Genomic DNA, 19,929 nt, shown 5'->3' on the forward strand with positions numbered 1-19,929 from the left:
CTGCTCTGTTAACATTTCAAACGCATTGTGAGCACATGGTTTTGACAGTTTTTTCTCCTTCGCGGCATCACGCTCTTTTAGAATCGGCATTATTATTTTCAACAGAACTCGCTTGCGAGATCATCATGGATCTTATGATGGGGCAGGGCGGATATCAACATTGGATTGTAGACTACTTTCATTTAGCTTACGGATTTTGTGCATAAATGGACCGGTGCAGGCCATTAAGTCCATTGATTTTTTTCGTAACCTTGACGTGTGTATCCAGGACGGTCATCACGTGGTGCTTGTTCGGGATTTTAACTGCGTCTTAGACACGCGAGCAGATGTCCAAGGCCGAGGCTGGGGTCACCCTGATTTGAACGCACGAGAGTTGCGTCCCCTCGTCCAGCAATTTTCGTTGCTGGATTCACATCGTCTTTTTCATGGTTCTTTATTTGCCTGGACGTGGCGACGCGGCGCGTCGTCAAGCAGGTTATCCCGTACGTATGTGCCAAGCAACTTAGCTCAGTATGTCACCGGATCTAATGTGATAATTTTACCTTCATTCCAAGTTTATATTTCCAATCACAGGCCAGTTATGCTTGAAACTCACTTCCCAACTTTCTTATCAGCAAAACCTTGGCGTATAGACATCCGCCTTCTACAATACGCGTGCTCGCTTTCTTGTTTGTCAAAAGTCTGGCACGCCTCTGTTTCTACATCTGACCCAGAGTCATGGGACGTGCTCAATCCGTAGTGGCGTCTGCCTTGTTCAGTTGAAGGACGTGCACTCAGACGACGCATGTCAAAAGACCACACGGATATTGCAACGAAGTTCCAGTTGATTGCCCTTCCGGTCATTCAACTGACTCCGTTGATGCGGTCATGGCAGCGTGAGCTACGGAGCCGTTTCCAACGCCTCATCGCAGCGTCCTCGTTGTCAGATGCTGCTCGGCGACGCAGACGTAATCCGTGTGCACACCCTGTAGTTCTCATGTTTGAAAGAAACTCGCTATTTAGACACGCGAATGCATTCGGTTCGGCGGCCCAAAGAGCACTTCCTGTTACTTCGCCTCCCTCGCGTGATTAATCGCTCATTGTAAGACATTTTGAAAACATGGCCCGTACGACTATGCAAATAGATTTTGGCTCTCGAGGATCTCATACAATGCTTAGTGGGCTGCCTCATCTTCCACCTGAGGTAGCGGACCATCTTTTTGCATGACCGTCAGCTGATGAAGCGAAGGGAGCATTATCTTCCAGCAAGCCTAGCTCGGCCCAAGAGCCAGACTGGTTACACGCTGGGTTTTATCTAGCGTTCTGGGAAGATATAGGTGCCACTTTCGTATGGTATAGAAACGCCGCTTTGAGGACTTTGAATTCCCATGTAGTTCTTGCTACGGTCGCATTGTGCTGATACCTAACCACCATCCTTCATCATCATGGAAGACAATCACACTTTTGATCGTTGACTACAATACCTTCACAGATGTTGTTACCCGGCGCTTGCGAAGCCTGATGCCTTCCTTAATAGAACACTATCAGGCATGCTCACTCCCTGGCAGAGAAATGCTCACGCCAGAGATTACTTTCTCGACAAAGTTATTCCTCAGAATTTTGAGAATGGCAGCCGACAAACAAATGCCATGAAACAAAACAACGACACCGCATGCATAATTCCTATGATCGCGACTTAAATTTTAGAAGTGCGAAACAATAACAGAGCTTAAACATGAAAATTATGCAAATTTTATTAGCCCGGATTTCCACTACCTCCGGGATCAGCCCAGAAAATATTTGAAACATCCCGATACGGAAAAATGGTGTTCGCCAAGAAAGACAGTGGTTTTCATTTTTATATTGTTTTTCATGTTGTTGTCACCTGTTACATGTTACCTTTAGCGATGTTGCATTTCCCCCCCTATGTAATACCTTCCAACGGAGGGCCTTTAGGGTTTACATAAATTAAATTTAAAAGAATAAATAAATCGAGATTGTCCGAAGGCAGGTTTCAAACAGAGGTCGTCTAACGCAACAGCTCGTTTTTAAATAGGCTGTTTACGTTTACTCCAATTGGTACTGCCACTACAGCTATGAACATCGCACTTCCTATAATCATAGCCACCGCATTCATTGCTTGGCCCTCATGTCGAAACTGTGGTATTTTTTTCCACGAATTACGAAAGTCACTCGTTCGCCTCAAAAGTCCTCTGAAAAGATTGAAAACGACGATCTGAAGGGACACGCAACCAATCTCTATGGTACGCGTTGTTTTAGCGCAACGGGAGCCTTACTGCACTGAGTGTCCAATCACATAGCGGTAACGCGCAAAACGCCGTGGCACATTTTTTAGTGAAAATTTGCCGATATGCCTGGGCTATTTGTCGTGCTGATTAAATATGCTGGAAACAGGAATAGGAGAGTGCGATATCGATGATACGCTGGCATTAGTGGGAAGCCGACGACAAGTGCACCTCTAGGTAAAGAAGAAGGCCGTTGGGGCCCCTCGGTTCTGCCATTGTTGAAGACCACACCATAAGCCAACAAACAAGGACAGCAAGAGCAACGTAGGAAAAATTACACACTTACTAATTAAAAAAAAAACGAGAAACTAATGGAAATGATCGTGAATGAAGAGCTGGCAGTAGGTGCTATACCAACCGACGTGCTCGCATTGCGTGCGATGTTCTTGCCAATCGAGCTACTGAGGTGGCCCCGGTTTGCCATTCCCTCTGTGTGGTTTACTGCTAGAACTAAACCTGGGAGTGTTAGCCAGCGCCAGCACTCACGAACCTAGGCGTCGGATGTGGAAGATCTTTTTTTTGTCGCAGGCGTCATGAGCACGTTCTCTATTTGGGTGACGGCAACCGGCCTATAAGCGCACGCAAGCTACCTAAAGGCATCAATGTCGCCGGATTCGAGACCGTTGTATTGCAATGATCGAGAAGAACGGGAACCGAGACGCCCGATTTTTATTAACCATATCATAAGAAGCCAACAAACAAAGGCACTAAGGACGACACCGGGTAAATCACTTGCATGTACTAATTGAATTAACGAAATGATAAATTAATGGACATGAAAGTGCATCAAGCGATATATACTCTTACCATTTGAGCTACCGCGGTGCAGTTTTGCCATCCACCATCCTGGGCATCTGTACTTTGCTACTAAATTAACTCTGGGAGTGTTTAATTTCTGCATTTCTTGTTCACACACCATGCACTGTATTCAAGAAAAGGCCACAAACAGTCTTTATGCCATGACACGCTCATTTATTGCAATTTTTACTTACAGGCAACAAAAAACACAAATCTGTACAACGAACTTTTTCTCCACGTTATTGATGTGCCACTGTGGCTATGACATTCTGCTGCTAACACAAGGTGAGTGGTTCCTGCGTGAATGAAACTCATTCTACGGTAGCAAAATTACTAAAAATTGTCACTGCGCCAAGTCATTCACTGCCCTCCGGCTCCCATTTTCATGCCGTCAACATCTACCGTGTCACTACTGTTTTCTGTTTTGGAAGATAATTGTGTGCGTTCAGTTCCACCACAGTATTATCAACGCGTGGTTAGAGATCAGAATTATACATATTGTGATACATGTAGTTGAAGAATAAAACGCCTTCTGACTGTCGATGTAGCATTAGATACCGAGGTATTAAGGGCGATAATGTAGCTATACCTGACGGTTTATGTCGAGTGCGTGGCACTGTATACTTGACTTTCCCCTGTCTAAAAAGTAACGTAAATGCAGTGCTTCATAAGGGAATGAGAATACGTTGATGGAAATAAACAAAACTCCGTCACATTCAATTCAAATACGTTCGAGTTCTCATCTCTAGTCTCTCACATTCAATGCTTGCAGCGAATCGATTGCAGCTCCAAATGCTAGCTCGGGCTCCACTGCAGAAACACGCATGGATTATTTCTTACTTTCGCAGGCATGACGATTACAGTGCACAGTGCAACACTGACAGTTACACTTTACAGAGAGAGTAATACAAAAGAGTAAGAAACGTCTTGCCACTAGAACACATGGTCTTAGACACGCTGGAAAAAGCACGTGTGCTTTATTGCATGCTACTAATTACCGCAATAAAAGAATGTACATTACTTTGCAGAATACTAGCGCCTAGTAAGTGCCTCAAGCCACTCTCTATGAAGTGCACAATGCAAATGAAACAACAGCTGCACATAGTGTCGGGTGAGACAGATATACATCTAGCTTTGTTTCAGTTATGAAATCAGGGTGAATAAAGAACGATGGGCATGTCGCTATCGTTGCGAAATTGGCGCGTGTCAAGCAAACTCCAATCGCCGTTCATGTCACGTGAAGTAACACGAGGAAAACGACAGGACGCCTCCTCCACTGCTTCAACGCCACCACACAGTGAATTCACGTTGAACACTTCCGCATCGGCGATGGCAAACGGTGTTCAGTGGCTTCCTAACAGCTTCCTGTGTCGGCGACGTAACGAATGGGAAAAGTCAAGAGGCGCACAACCGAGCCCTATTAGTTGAAACGTAAGAGCTCCTATTTATAGACGTACTTCGACGCCAGCAGGAGGAGCCACCTTGGTTTCTTCTCCCCTGGGGCTGCCAACCTCTGCTGCCGAAGACTGCAGAATGAAGCAGATATTGGAAAAATTTATTAATTAGCATTAACAACACAACGAGGAAGTGATAACTATACAAATGTGTCAACACTCTTAGTCGTCTCAGTCTCACACTGCAGGTTGTGTAGAAAAGAAAAGCATTCCTGCATGCCAACTCATTCAAAATAAAAGGTCGTGATATCTCATCATTTTCTAGTTTATCAACGCTCTGTTTTAATTACGAATAAAATATGTATTGCAGAAGTCTAATCTTTCAACCAATTGAACCTTGTATGTTCCGTTTGTGTCGCTGTGTAAGGACAGTATTGACTGTAGTTGAAGCTTGGGTATTAGAATTTGGGGTCTCTCATTTTTCTACTATATACATAGAACAAGAAAAAAAGTATGACCGACCACCAACTAGCCCTTTTCACTGCCATTTTATTCCTCTAACTTGTGTAATTGGTGTGCCTTGGAAGTAAAGGCGTTAGGAAAAGAAGACGGCCATTGGCAGGTCTACTAATGAAAAATAAATTACGTCAAGTAATGTGCTTCCTGATGTCCTACACGGTTACTCACTGTGTGGCCTTGTTTGGTAGCACAATAGAGCACCGAGATATAGATGTTTGCATCCCTTGTGCCCATTTTCCGCATTATGACATCGCAATACACAGATCTCCCGATAAATGACGCCAAATGTAGTCTGTACAACAGCTAGTACGAAATATGTTCTAGGTTCGTGTAGAGCTATTGGTATGTTTATATACTACATGCCGAAGGCATTCGTTTAATGCAAGAGATTGCTAGATGAAATGCCATGTCATTTTTGCTTTATATATCTATACAAAAAACAATTGGTAAATGCTACACGGAATCTCAAGTGTCAAGCTCGTTTATTAAAAAATTTTCTCCTTAATTCTATTCCTCGTGATAATATTTTATTCTCACTAAATGAGCTAACAAGGCCGGTATTACCGGGACAGCATGTTCACCTTTCAAATACTCCCTCGCCTGTACAGCTATCGATGTATAATGGCGTTTTTCCCTGGTCGATTCGGAGCAAGATTTCTTGCTCCGTGGCAACGAATCCGAATTTCACTGGTCGATCTGGAGCGGGTTCGCGCGTTCCGCTGGTCGTTTCGGATCAACTCGCTCCGCGCCAGATCGCTCTCACTTGCTCCGCCGCTGAGGCGCGGATTCAGGCGGAAATAGTTCGCGTCACTTCCGCCTTCAAGCTAAATCGGTTGGTACCCTCCGTGGTTGGTACGCACAACATTGTGTTGCTTTGCAACATGGCTGCGTTCCTGTGCTGCTGCAGCGCTCGCGTTTAGCGATGAGAGCGCGGACGACAGCGATTACGAAGCGACGCACGTGCTGCACGAAGACTTTTAGGCACGTTGTCCATGCACAATCCTTACGGGCGCGACATGGAAATGACGGACTATGCGACTGCCACGGTCAAATTACACACGGGGTACGGCGAGTTTGGTTGCCGTGGAAACGTAAAGAACGGAAGTAGGGCATGGTTTTCGGAACCGGTTTGTGCGACGTGTACGCAGACTTCCTGTCTGATCCACCACAGAGCGTTTTTGCGCTCCGCTAGGCGATTCGGATTTGTGAAACCCGAGCGCTCGCTCGAGGATTTCGGCGGCCGCTCCAGATCGACCAGTGAAAAACGCCATAAGAAAGCCCAACAACCATCACTGACGACCAATCAGGTTGTCAGTGACGTCGCTAGAAATTTATTGTTATGTATGGAAAAAAAAGTAAAGGTATAAATAAGACGGTACTTTTTTTTATCCACCATGTAACTGAAATGCTATCCAAGAAGATATTGAATATTTACGATATATGAGCCTTCTGAGGTTGTGCATTTTATACAATCAAAGGAATTCTGTGGCACATCGAAAAATGAATCTGAGCTTTGTGATTCAGTCATCAGAAGGCTAATGACGATCGTGCCAGGAATAAGTAAGTCACATTCAAGTTCGTCATGCTGAGTTAAACGAGCTATTCCTTGAAGCCCCGACCCCATGCAAACGGCGAAAAAAAAAAAGCCGATAAATTGTTTTCACTGACCTGGACTGGCTCAACGTGACAGGACGTCGGCTATCTTCAGGAAACTCCGAATGTGGAGCCAGCAGTCATGGTCAATGTCGGTGAGCTGAAGCCTCCTGGCACCGGGATGACTGAGGCACTGCACCGCCTCCTTGACGACGCCAGTCATTGTCATAAATTCGTCAATGCTGCTCCTGCGGACGCGAAGCAGGGCGCTGCGGATCCTCTTCTTGGCTTCGGCCTTAGTGACGTCAGCATCTTCCATCACCCTTTCGAGGAGACGCGGGTGGTCACGCATCAGCTCGATGGAGCGGGCACCCTCGACGCCATTTTCTTCGCCCAGCACGAAGTCTGCAGCGTCCGAGACGGCGGACGCGTTCTTTCTGGCCACATCCTGCGTGTATAGAGATGAGCCACGGTTGGTAAAGCGAAAGAAATGTAAGCCTGCGAAAGTCAAACGCTCCAAGCATTTCTATAGTCTACCCGAAAACGGAACTGAAGTGGATAGCGCGTGGAATCCATAAGGAAATTGGAGGTAGCCGTGCATATACTATTAAAACATAACGCGACGTCTCGATCATATCATCGCTTGCTTCGTCGCAGAAATAATCTCGTAGATTACCGATACGAAGTCTGCGCAACGTGATTTGGAGCATTTTGAAATTAATCACGATTCAGTGCAACCACATGATTTCACATAGAGCAAACAAAAATTACAGGCGAACGCCATTGTGGGTGCAGAAACAGCACCTTCGTCATCATCCAGCATCATTATAATCATCATCATCAGTCTATTGTTACGTGATCTGCAGGATGAAGGCCTCTCACAGCGATCCCCATTCACCGCTGTGCGAGCTGATTCCAAGTGTAGCTTACAAATTTCCCGATTTCTGCAATCCACCAAAGTACGCAATATATTCGTTCCCAAAGTTTTGGCATGTGTGCAGTTGACGCAAGCGTCCGACGTCGTTGACGAGCGTCCTACCACATCGTGATGGCCGTAGTGCGTTACACATGCCTGCTCGGAAATGCAATGGGCCGTGAGACTTGGCATCTGCTGACACGATAGTTTGCTAATGTGATTAAACATTAAGCAGATGCAGCACCGCTCAACGCCAACGTAATTCGAAGGATATCCACAGTTAAGTGGAACATATTTGTCATGAATCGTGTCTGCAGCGAGCGGTTACTGCTCTTGCCTATTGTGTGTCCCGTTTCACTGTCCACAGACACACACGCATATTATATATATAAGTATGTACAACAGACAACGAAGCCAAGGAGTGCTTTGGGTACATTAGCTGCAACATTAGAGTACATGAGCTGTAGCTTGTCGCGGGATCGACAACGCCAGCATTACGCGTGCGTTGGACTAGCAATTGTGATACTGCCACGGTTATCAAACCAGCCACTAACTTGCGTAACCATATTTACTAAGATCTAGGGCCGTTGGAGTGTTAGCCAGCACCACTCGTGGTGCCCGGATGTGTAACATCCCCCCCACTTTCTTCCTTGCCCGATGGCGAGGGTCCCGAATCTCGCAGTATTGCTGTCATTAGGTAGCGTGCGAAGGTTTATTAGTCACGTGCCTACTCACCTAAGATCAGGTGTTACGTGACGTTGAACATGTTAATAAATTCGAACTACCTTCGCTCACAGACTTTAGCATTCTCAGACTCCCCTTGTCGAAGTAGCCTACATTTATTTAGTAAACTGCATGGCTTTCGAGAGCTTTATATTCGCAGTTATTATTACAAAGGCTAACGGTAACCTTCTTTTTGTTCGCGACCATTCAACGTTTTAGTATTTAAATATACTTCAGGTAAATTTGGTGAATCGTTTTTTTTCTCATTTGTTTTGTGTAAAAGAGACACCGTTCGTATTTCCTTCGTTCGTTAGAAGAAAGTCTTAGTGCAACGTCAAGTTGCCCCAACGTGGCTTTTGAAACGTCTTACCAGCTTTAAATCTCCTTCCATCGCTTCAATAATTTGGCTTTTGTATCAGCGTGTAGCACGCCGGTGAAGGAATCGTTGCGCTCTTCAAACGCTTCATGGTTTTAAGGCTCGGTGACTCCCTCGACGTTGGCATCGACGTTGGCGGTGCATATTCAGGTTGTTTTCCACCAACTTTAAATTTCGGCGGATATTCAATCGTGGTGACATTACCTTGTTTGAGGCTTATCATCATCAATGTCACATAGGGCCTCTTTTGTGACACCGACGCTGTTTTCACGAGCACGACAACTAGGAACATCGTGAAAAGGACACCGCCATCTTGTCAAGAACACATTGTTTTCCAGTGCCCACGTAATGTAATCCTCGCACACTGCACTGCTGCTCCTTCTCGCCTACGAAATACATGAGCATTTTGCACTACCTTGAGAATCAGCCTGGAGCGTGAACCCTTGCACTAATTACCCATCACCGATGTTCCGCGAGTCCCTTGTGGTCAGCTGTGGAGATGCGTAGTAATGTTTTTTTTTTCTGCGCGCTTAGGCAAATGGTGAAGCTGGGGATTACGATGTGGCTTGGGACGTCGAAAGAAAAAATAATCGTTGTGCCACACCGAGCTTCCATTATTCCAGCTTCCTTCTCGCATACCTCGAAGAAGCGTCTTTACGTGAACGTACGGGGAAAATCAAGTTCAATATTATGAAGTGCCGGAAGGAATATTTTACATATGGGAGACTTAACGATGCACTTCATTACTTTAAAGGTGCAGGCAAAGAGACGCGCGGTGGGCTGCAGTCTACGCGGCAACGACCAAGCAAAGCTTACTGTCCGATTAGTCGGCACCAAGATAAATTCCGTTAAATCGCATGGAGTCGCCCACTGGGAACTCCGGCGAGTTCATCATTCAGCTAACATGTGAATCATGGATAATAGGTGCATTTGTCTGCGCCTTTTTGTAGCCTTGAGGATCCTTGTGACGTCTTTTATGACAACATTTACCGTTCTAAATTTGTAAGTACTCACAGTGTTCAAACCAATCTTGTCAGTCTCTGTACATATGCGCAAACCAGGGAGGATGTTGGCGTTTATGACGCGCTATGTTAGTGAAAATCAAGATTTCCGCCTCGCAATTATCATAGAATTATGCATGTGGACAGTCCTCTGCTTGCGCTGTCTAGTAGGTTATCGCTTTCCTTGTTATGGCGAACAGACAAAAAAAAATAGTTAAGACGGAGTCATACCATGATGTCCGCCAGTGCACCTTCCATGTCGTCGGCTGCTTCGAGGAGCGCATCGGTGACGTCTACAGAACAGTTGCGCCCCAAGACTTGAAACCACTCGTAAACGAAGCAACCAGGGCTCACGGTGAATTCGGTCAGGCTGAGGCTCCTGCTAGCGCCTCGCGCGAGCACGTCCAAGTCGTCGTAGGACAGCTGCAAACCCTCGAGGCGGACTCTGACTAGCTTGGTGTTAGAGGCGAGAGCCGACACCAGTTCTCCCTCGGCTTCCAAAGGCTCCGGGCTTGTCCAAAGGTCACCCGTGGGAATCAGCTCTATGTCTACCTCAGTGAGCGCGGTAGCTCCCCTTATATATGCTGCCAAGGCGGAATATTCATTGCGTTTGCAGCTATAGCATACAACCCGCAGCGAAGTTATGTGATGGCAACCACTGACAGCACGTAAGGATGGGACTATCGAGCGCGGGACGTTGGCAATTGGAATCTCCGCATTGATGGTTGCATTGCAGATTTGCGGGCACTGCTGCAGCTGCCTTGTGCTGTCGTGCTCGCATTGTCTCTTGATGACAACGCGCTCATCGAGTCCCCGCTCCCGGATAGTTGTGGAGACTTTGTCGAGTCCGTCGATGCAGGGCAAGGTGTCGACGACCACCGTTGTCAGTGCCGTGTTGTCCGCAACTGCACGGAAGAAGTCATGGCACTCTGCTTCCCCGAAAGTCCGCATGTCGATGCGGAGCCGGCTGAGCGTCGAGTTCGGTTTCTGTAGGGCTTGGCACAAGGACTCCATGCACTTCTTGGCTTGGGGATCCGGAAGCTGGATATTTAGACCCAATTTATGCGCATGACGTTCGCAATACGTTGACGGTAGTCTCAGCCGCCGTAGTGTGGCACTCCATGTGATGACTTCGGCGAAGAGGGTGACCGCAGTCATGCTGGAAGCACATAAGGAGAAAAATATATTTGTTTAAAAATTATGCCACAAGTCAAAATCTATTTAGAGCTCCAATGCATTCTAGTGCAAGAAACAGAAATCGACGTTTCTGAAGGTGTAGAAGAGAACTTATGTTTCAAAATATGAGGACCACACTAGATTCCAAAAGATCCACAAGGTGTTGATAACTATCACGTCAATAAAACCGCGTAAATGACAAAAAAAGCAATTTGATTCCATGAGGTCATATCGAAATGAGAGGCTGAGGTTCCGGCACAAAATTCAACCAGAAACAAGTTTGGCCGTTTCTCTAGCGGTGCTCGTATTTCCTTTCGCGATGACTAGCAGTCATTTGAAAACGATACGTAGATACGTCATCATACTCACCTAAAAAGGGCGTTTTCGTGTCCCTTTAAGAGCAAACTAAATTTAGTCTAACGACTGTTCACTGCTGTCGTCTAGAGAGACGAATAAAACAGGAGCTTTATTACACGACACCAATGGCTATTTTAAGAAATGACAAAATCCAAGAAAATGACTAAACTTGCAGTGACGTAAATCGCGTTCATAGACACGTAATTTCCAACCGTATTTCGACATCAAGGAGATGCAGGATGTTTCACGCGAACACTGTCAAAAATATTTAAGAGTTGCCTTTGTCAGATATCACAATATTAGTTCATGAGTTGGTCTACTCGAAACGGCGGACAATAATTGCACAAGAAGTTGAGGTGCAAGACATGCTAATTAGTAAGAATTAACTAATTAAGTTTTTAACTAATAACATTATGGCCCCTAGTGCAATATACAAATTCTAGCCGTGAAGTTCGCAAGGCGCAAGTACTTGCAACGAATTTTCAAGATGACACCAGACTAAAGATATAAATTGCCGAACTTTGCGAGGAAATGCATTGGCATACCAGTTACATTCTTAACGAAACGTCGTTTCTTGCACTGAAGCACACAAGTAACTGCAACGCCAAATGCATTTCTCCATTTCTTCGATTTATATCTCGAAACTAGTGTCGTCCTGAGAATTCGTTCCAAGTGGACCCGCCTTGAGAAGTCCCCTGCTAGAATTTGTAAATTGCAATATGGGTCACAAGATAATAGGCTAGAAAGATAATCAGTGAATTCTTAATAAGTCGATTTTGGATTTCAATCTTTTGTGCAAGTAGTTCCCGCCGCTTCGAGTAGACCGGCTGATAAACTAGAATTGAGTTATCTGCTACAGGCAACCTTTAAACAATTTTGTGAGTGTTCGCTGAAGCACCCATGTGGGCTTTTATTGCAAGCCATGAGGAGCGATATTGTTGAAAAAATCTGTTATGCTCAATAAACTCTATCTATGGGCGAAATATACAAATAATGCTTTGTTCGCTGAACTCTCCACAATTCTAAAGCTCGCTACCGCGGATGAAATACCATAACTTAAGCATTACGTTAAGTTGTGTCCATTAGAGAACAGTTGACACTAACTATGATACCTATAATGTTCCTAATAACATTTTGGGCATTACAGGATGAATACGTGCTGTGTAGAACGTAATACGTTCTTCGATATGCCCTGTTGGTGTACCATTGGTTCGTGGTGCAATTACATAAGCAATACTTACAATTTCACGGGTGCCATGACAATCTCTGCGTTGAGTTCCTCCACAGTATTCATCTTGCGGAGTGCATCGACGATTTCCCGCAGGGCCAACCCTCTGCGGTAAAGGCTCGTCGATTTCAGAGTCAGTTTTCGCAGCACGCAGTCTTCTTTGGCGAGGTATCTGGCGAACAGCGCGTTGGAGGCTTCGTCGCGATAGCCGAACACACAGTGTGAGACACCGAGTTCAGTGATGCTCTTGTTTTCAGTGAGATCCCGGATCAGCCAACACGCATGGGTATCGGTCATGTGAACATCTGACATGTCGAGTGTTGTGAGATGATCCATGCCTAAGCCGAGTGACCTTCCAGGCATGGCCACGTCGACTCCACCTTCCTCGTTAAACTCGTTGACCTTGAGGGCCACATTTCCACGCTGTGGAATAGGATTGAGCATTTCGAGGAAGATACCGTCATCGCGAGGTGATGATAATGTTGTTGGGCAGATGGTAATGCTTGTCAAAAAGCGATTGCGATTTATTGCTGAAAGCATCGAGGCGCGAAGCATCCAAATGGCATCGAATTTTATCGCTGTGATGCAGCGATGCTCGGCAAGTAGACGCTCGGCGAGATGCAGTGCCCTCGCTTCGCGCGAGACTTGCTCAGGGCCCCATGCAGCGTACCGGTAAGCGCGTGTCCGGCTGCACTCAACTAGGACGTCACCTCCTCTCTCTCTTCGCCCATCATCCGCAAGCTCAAGGCGAGCACGTCGAAGGACCTTATTCAAATCACGACGGTGTTTCATTAGGCTGCAGGTGGCACCATCCTTCTTAGTGCATGGGATGTTCAGTGCGTCCCAGTCAATGCTGTCCCGGTCGGGTGCACGTTTGGTGACGAGAGCTTGAGAGGATTCAGACATGCTTCACCGGCCACTTGTTTGGCGAAACGGTGCGCTGCCCACTGAACGCTGTCCTTCAGTCGTCGCACGTGGAACCTGCGCGTAGAAGATTAAAAAAAAAGGTGCGCCAAAGATTTAGCGACTAAACAGTTGCTTCACTATTAAAGATGACCAGCGCGTTTCGCTCAAGGGATGTTAGTTCTGTTGTATAGCATGTTTTGACCACGAAGGGAAAGAATATCGCGAACCATTGGCCATTTATGTAAAAGGCAAGAAACGCTGTGGAGATTTGGCGACGTTGCTACTCGCCTATATGATGAACAAGTTGTGTCACGCCGCCAAACCCACGGCGAGTGCCCTGACGTTCGAAGTACGCCAAGCCGCCCACAACGGTTGAAAGAATGTCGCACTTTCGACAAGGCGAAGCACCGATTGCGATAACAAAATAGTGGAAAGCTGTACGAATTGAGGATAGTAGCTTGAGCAACCGCATATAAACTTTAAACATTAGCTCACTAAGGAAAACAACAATAATAGAATATCTAAGCCTGCAGTGACTCAACGAGGATGTAGAAAGAAGCAGACATCCTTAGACAGCTCTTTCTTTGTGTGTCGACAGCTTTCTGCGTCGTTGTTAGTCGCGCGTACACATTCTATCATGGATATAAACCAACAAGCCGGCCAACATGTTTTAATCATGTTAACAAGCAAGGTGTCACGCGCGCACAGGGAAACATGAACACATCTCTCTCGACGAGCGGGGAAACTCGCTGTCAAAATGCTGGAGTGGGGAATTGCGGGAGCAGCAAACGAACTTATCTTTGTGCATCTATCGCTTCAGCTTGAACAAAACTTCGAAAGCCCAGCGCATACCAAGCTACCGGCACTACGCGCACTCTACAAACATCAAAGATCGCTTTGAATATGAGACCTGCGTGGTCGCGCACTTTCGCCACGTCGCCGATCGCTTTCAAGACATACGAGCGCCGGCAATGCGTCCCTACGGCTTCCATCAAAGGCGCCGACTATGGCGTCCGCCATTCGCCTGAGTACCGCCGTAGTAGACGGCGCGGTTGTCTCCACTCTTCGGAGCGGTGAGCGAGGAGGACATCGACGCACCCTAGCAGCCGCCGGAGAATAGCCACCCCTCCCTCGCCTGATCCCCGTGCATCGCGCGCATCAGGAGAGGGCACGCTTCCGGCTCGCGTTCCTCGCTGGCGCACGCGAGGTGCTGGATTGAACCGCGTTCGCCTGCTCACCCTCGCACGCTTTGTTTCGCATATACAGCATACGGCGCTAGGCGATTGTTTTATCGCCCGTGGACTTTATTCGGAACCCCTGGGCTACGGCAGGAGTGCGCCTGGAGAGCCCGTATAATTGCTGTCGCAATAAAACGCTTAGATGGCCGCAACTGTGAAAAGACGTTGTCCTTTGTGCGCGCAATCTCGCCTCGTTCCCCATCGCGAGCTCGACCGCCTCAGGTTGGCGTGGGCTCGCCAGTGCTGTCTTCTTTCGGCGAGCAAGACGCTTCGTGTGCGCATTCCCTCCTTCTCTTCCTCCTCGCTGAGGCAGTCACCGGCGGTGTCTGTGCGTGCGTCGGCCTTTCCCTCTGCTGCGACAGTGGCGGTTGGGAAACCTTAAAGGACAACTCTTGCGATTTCTCGATGTCCACTGACGTTAATAAAAGCTTCAATATACGGTTGCGTTTGCACTCTGGCTATGGACCGGTGCCAAATTGTATTGCTGCAAGACATTTCGGTTTGCTGAAAATGAATTTTAAATGTTTGTTGCGGGTTCTCTACTTATGTCTTTTTACTAACCATCCGATGTTTCGGATATCAGAGACTACGCCGCCACTGTCACTGAAATCCTGCCTGAAATGGACGCTGTCTACTCCTGCAAAACTGCAGAAGCGACCTGTGTAATCAAGAGATATCATCAGCCATCAGCTGCGCTTCTTTGTCGTTACCGCCACGTCTATTACGTGTCTAGCACGCGTTCACACTGTGTTATGCGTGCTTACACTGTGGTATTGTAGGATCTCACGCCATCGACTCATCGTGACGCTACAAAAGACAGACACCCCTTTCGGTTTCGGTATCCTATGATATCTTGTATATGGGTTACTTAAAGTTAATGTTCAATTTGTATGCAAATTGCACCACCCTACCGGTGACAGGACATTCAATACCGTTCGAAAATGACAACCGCCTTCTCTGGTTTTAAAAACAGCGGAGTTGCCCTTTATAAGGCTAAATATATTCCGACGTAGCGTGAGCGCGCGCACACGTTACGTCACGTTGTTGAGAACAACCTGCGTCTATTCTACGACCGATGGTTCGACGCACTGGCGCCGCCAACGTAACCTGACGCGACCAACGTGCCCGAATTGACGACCGTGTGATCGGTGGCACGAGCGCGTCTCTGTGACCACCAGGACTGTGGAGCAGCCACTTGCAGTAGTTTGCTTGCCTCATTAGTCACGTGGCGCCTCTTTGCGCAGCAGTTCGTATCGCCGCAGCGCTGTCGTATTTATTGTAATGGCGCCAACAAGAGTGGAGCCACTTAGTGAAGAAGAGCGGAAACCCGGGAAAGCAGAGTATCGGCATGAATACAGATTACACCAGAAACAAATGAACGACTCTTCGCAGAGTGGGTGACTACAGCAACACGCTCCCGAACTCAAGCAACAACGAGAACGACGCCATGCCGACGTTCCAGGCCAAGCTGCATGCATTTGCTTCATTTCCTACGTCTCCCTCATCAGTTCACCACACGTCCACATCCACTGTGGGCTCTCCATAACACGAGTGAACTTTGCTTCTACACTCGCCTCTCCTGCGGCGTCTCGAGTAGGGTGTCACTCAACAGTTCGGTGTTAAAAACGCGCTTCTCCCTTTCGCGATTCTCTCGCGGTCGTTTTCGCGATTGTACCAAACGCACCAGCGCAAGACCCCACGACACCACGTCGTTACTGCGAAATGCGTACGCATTATTCATATAACTCCCGCAGCATATTCTGCACGTACAAATTTTTTTTGGCTCCACTGTAAAACGAAGCAACACTAGCGTACAGCGTTGGCCTCTGTCTTTTTTTGAACGTTCTTAAAAAGCGGTGTATCTTAAAGTACAGCTATAGCGTTAATTTTACTGTGCCGGTGCACATCGCGCCAGCCAGATAAGCACGGTTACAGGCATCTAGACCGCGTAGATCAAGCGGAAAGCAATGCTACAAGGCGTCTAGTTAGCTCGCAATAAGCGGCGCTACAACGTAAAACTATTATTTATTTATTATTTATTTATTTATTTCATAATACTGTGACCCTTTCTCAGGCTCTGACAGGAGTGGAATGTACAATAAGTGGTACAACAGGTTTGGTGTTCCGGAAGATGAATGAAAAGATACATAATTTATATAAATAATAGAATCAAAGTGTGCAGCTAGCTGTGGAATCATACAATTCATGACTTATAATCAAGAACGCTGTGACTACAACACATTGATAAAAGCATTTTCAAAGAAAGATTCAACGTTCGCAACAAAGACATCAATTGACACATCATTCACAATATGGCAATATTCCAAACGTTTCTATTCCAATTGTGCACTCAGCCCTCCACAATTGGTCAAGGCATTTTCGGGACACCTGGACTTCGCCTGTCAGTCAGGCGGCGTTAAAAAGCCGCGATAGCTCCCCATCTGATATGAAAAGCACACGCTAATTATGCATGATTACACCGAACGAAAGAAACGTTGTCATTTCTCATTCGATGCCATTTCGCCGTAGGCCCTCTGCTATTGGGCAAACGCTTTCGCGCAGCGCCCATTTCGCCTGTCTGCCACACAACGTAATAAAACCGCGAAAACTGACCGCGCTAAAGATGCATTAATATGCGCAACACAACTGAATTTGTTTTATGATTAGCCGACGACTACCTCGTTCCGAGAGGAATGGAAGATGGCTGCTCGCCGAGGCCTCAGGCGCTGGCTACTCGCATCTTTCGGAGAGCGTGGATTTATTTCCGTATATTACATCTTCTTGCCTGATAGTATAACATTATTTAGCCTTTCGGCACGTATACGGCATCGCACTGGCAACTCCTTGTTAAGTATCCGTTTTTGCGACAGTCCTAACCTATGGTACAATCCTAGCCTTCCGTTGCAGGCCACCGCGATTTTCGACCAGCCACCTCAAGCCAAGTAAGGGGAAGCGGACCAATAGCGGAGTCCAACGCGCTTACGCGGTCATCGATATTCACTGCGCTGGCTCGGCCCCATCGAAACCCGCTCTGCTTGAGCATACTCCTCGCTTCTTGACAGCCCATTATATAAGAAAAACCGCTCAATGTAGACAGTGTTATTCGTTTTGAAGGCAAACGAAAATGAACCCCTATATACAAATGTGTGATTGGCCCTTTCAGACAACGCTGCAGGTTACCGCCTGACGCTTACGTCCTCGGTTACGAAAATTTGACGTCAGGAGATTGGTATAGTTTTACGCTATTGGACCCATGTTGCCAACATGCCTGAGCAAGTTCAAGCACATGTATCGGCTTCGAAATTGCGGCGACATCTGTTTGGCGGTAGATAACTAAACTCTGATGCGTGTTTGTGGATGTTACTTACATTTTATGTTATTTTGGTTTAACTATGAAACTCTCAAAAAGGCTTCAGCGCAATTAATTTAATTGGTAGGAACATTTTTTTCTCCTTGGCTCATTTTTGCTCATTTTTACTGGCAGTTGTGATTCTCCTAATATTCAAATATTTTGCTTTCCCGATTGTTCGCTTAGTCTGTATATGCTAACAGATGCTGCGCCATAACCCGCAGTTAAGCGTAATAAATCAATAAATGGTGACGCATAATGGCCCGATGCAATACCGTTTCGTTGGTGCTTATAAAGCACACAAACCTAGTGGAATAACGCAGATTATATTGATCAGCTTCTTAGATTTTCTTGCGATATGCGAAAATACCCGGCTGCTTATTTAGGCGCATGTTAAAGAGCCCTAGGTGTCACAAATAATTCCGAAGTCTCCCACGACGACGTGCCCCTAAATCAGATCGTGTTTTTGGCACGTAAAACCGCCTAATTTAAATTCAGTTTATTTTCTTGAAAGTATGTTATGTTCCCTACACAATCTAAGGGTCTGTAGGCATGTGCCCATGATCGGACCCTGTTCCAGAACTCACACACGCAATTTAGAATTCCTATATGTATTTCTTCTATTACGTGGAAATTGTGCTGAAATAATAGACGCCGAGAAAAGCTAAACAAATCCTTTATTTCATTCGTAGAAGCACTTTATTTTTCGCTCATTGACTAACTCCAATGAAATCTCTCGTGCTTAATTCTCGATGCTGCTGGCCGAAAAATATGCATTTGCAAGTGCTGTCGCTTTTAAATTGCATAAACAGTTTCATACGACGCACCAATAGCTCTTGTAGTCTTACATGTGTTAAAAAAGGGAAAAAAAGACAGTTTTTTTTTTAATTTTAGCATGGCGCTACTGAGATTGAATCGAATTCAAGGCTGGCAGCCTTAGTTGTCTGCTTCTAGAGATCTTTAACACGGTTAACTTTGCCCTCGACGTGAACAACGTGACAAGAGAGCCATACTGGAATGGCTAGAACCAACACGGTGGTGCAGGGCAATGCAGACAATGTACGACTGCATGCCATTCAGCTCGTCATCCACCTCGGCCGTATTCTGTTTTCATTCATTAACCGCAAAAATTTGGGACGCGACAGCGCTGCTTTAAAACTAAGCTTTTTTTTTGCCTCTTCACCTTTTCTACTGCTGCTGCTGCAACGCAGCGCAGCAGCAATTAGGTGTAATTAGGACGCAATTAGGACGCCGTAATTAGGTGTGACTCCCCTCCCTCCCCCTACAGAAGCATTGCATGGACTGCCCAGGGAGGAGGTGAGGAAAGGCTACAACCGAATCAGTCCGACACACTCAAACCGACACAGTCAAGAAACGGGTGATTGACCTTACACTTCTGGCGCTCATGGCAGTTCCCGTAACGAAACACGATCGCAAGAAATATCCCCGCCAGAAACCTTTGCAAATGAGCAATGCTTTCTTTCGCTCTCATCGCCAGGGGAGTGAGTAAATGAACGACATGCCTGTGCGTGTTCTGTGCCCAGAGACCTCAAATCTTGCATTGGAGAACGTACCATTGTTAAGAGTTAACAAAGACGACTTAGTCCGTAGCAAAGTCGGCTGTACTAAGCAACATCGGAAATAACGAGAACGACTATGCACAGCGTCTGTGACTCGGGAGTTTACGGGTGCATCGGCAGGTGTCGTCGCAAAGGACAAGGCAAAACACGCTAGAGGGCGCCAGCCTGAAGTGCGACCCCAGTGGGTACCCATAGGCAGGCGCAATGTTACCGTAACTTCGCACATGCGCGATAACGGTATTTACGAGAGGGTCAGATTTCCCCTCTTACAAGCCAATGCAATGACCATCCACAAATTTCATTTGATTTCATTTCATTTTATTTGTGCCCATTTACAAGCAAATGGAGGGGGCCAAGGTAAAAGCTGCTTATTGGCAGCTTGAGCGGTCCCTGGCCCCCTTTACATATTCGCAGAACGGTGGCAAAGAACACTTTCAGAAATGAAAAAAATAAAGAACAGTGGGTTACGTCAAAATGAATTACATTTCTT

Source organism: Dermacentor albipictus, unplaced genomic scaffold (genome assembly GCF_038994185.2).
Source record: "Dermacentor albipictus isolate Rhodes 1998 colony unplaced genomic scaffold, USDA_Dalb.pri_finalv2 scaffold_39, whole genome shotgun sequence".
Classification (NCBI taxonomy): domain Eukaryota; kingdom Metazoa; phylum Arthropoda; class Arachnida; order Ixodida; family Ixodidae; genus Dermacentor; species Dermacentor albipictus.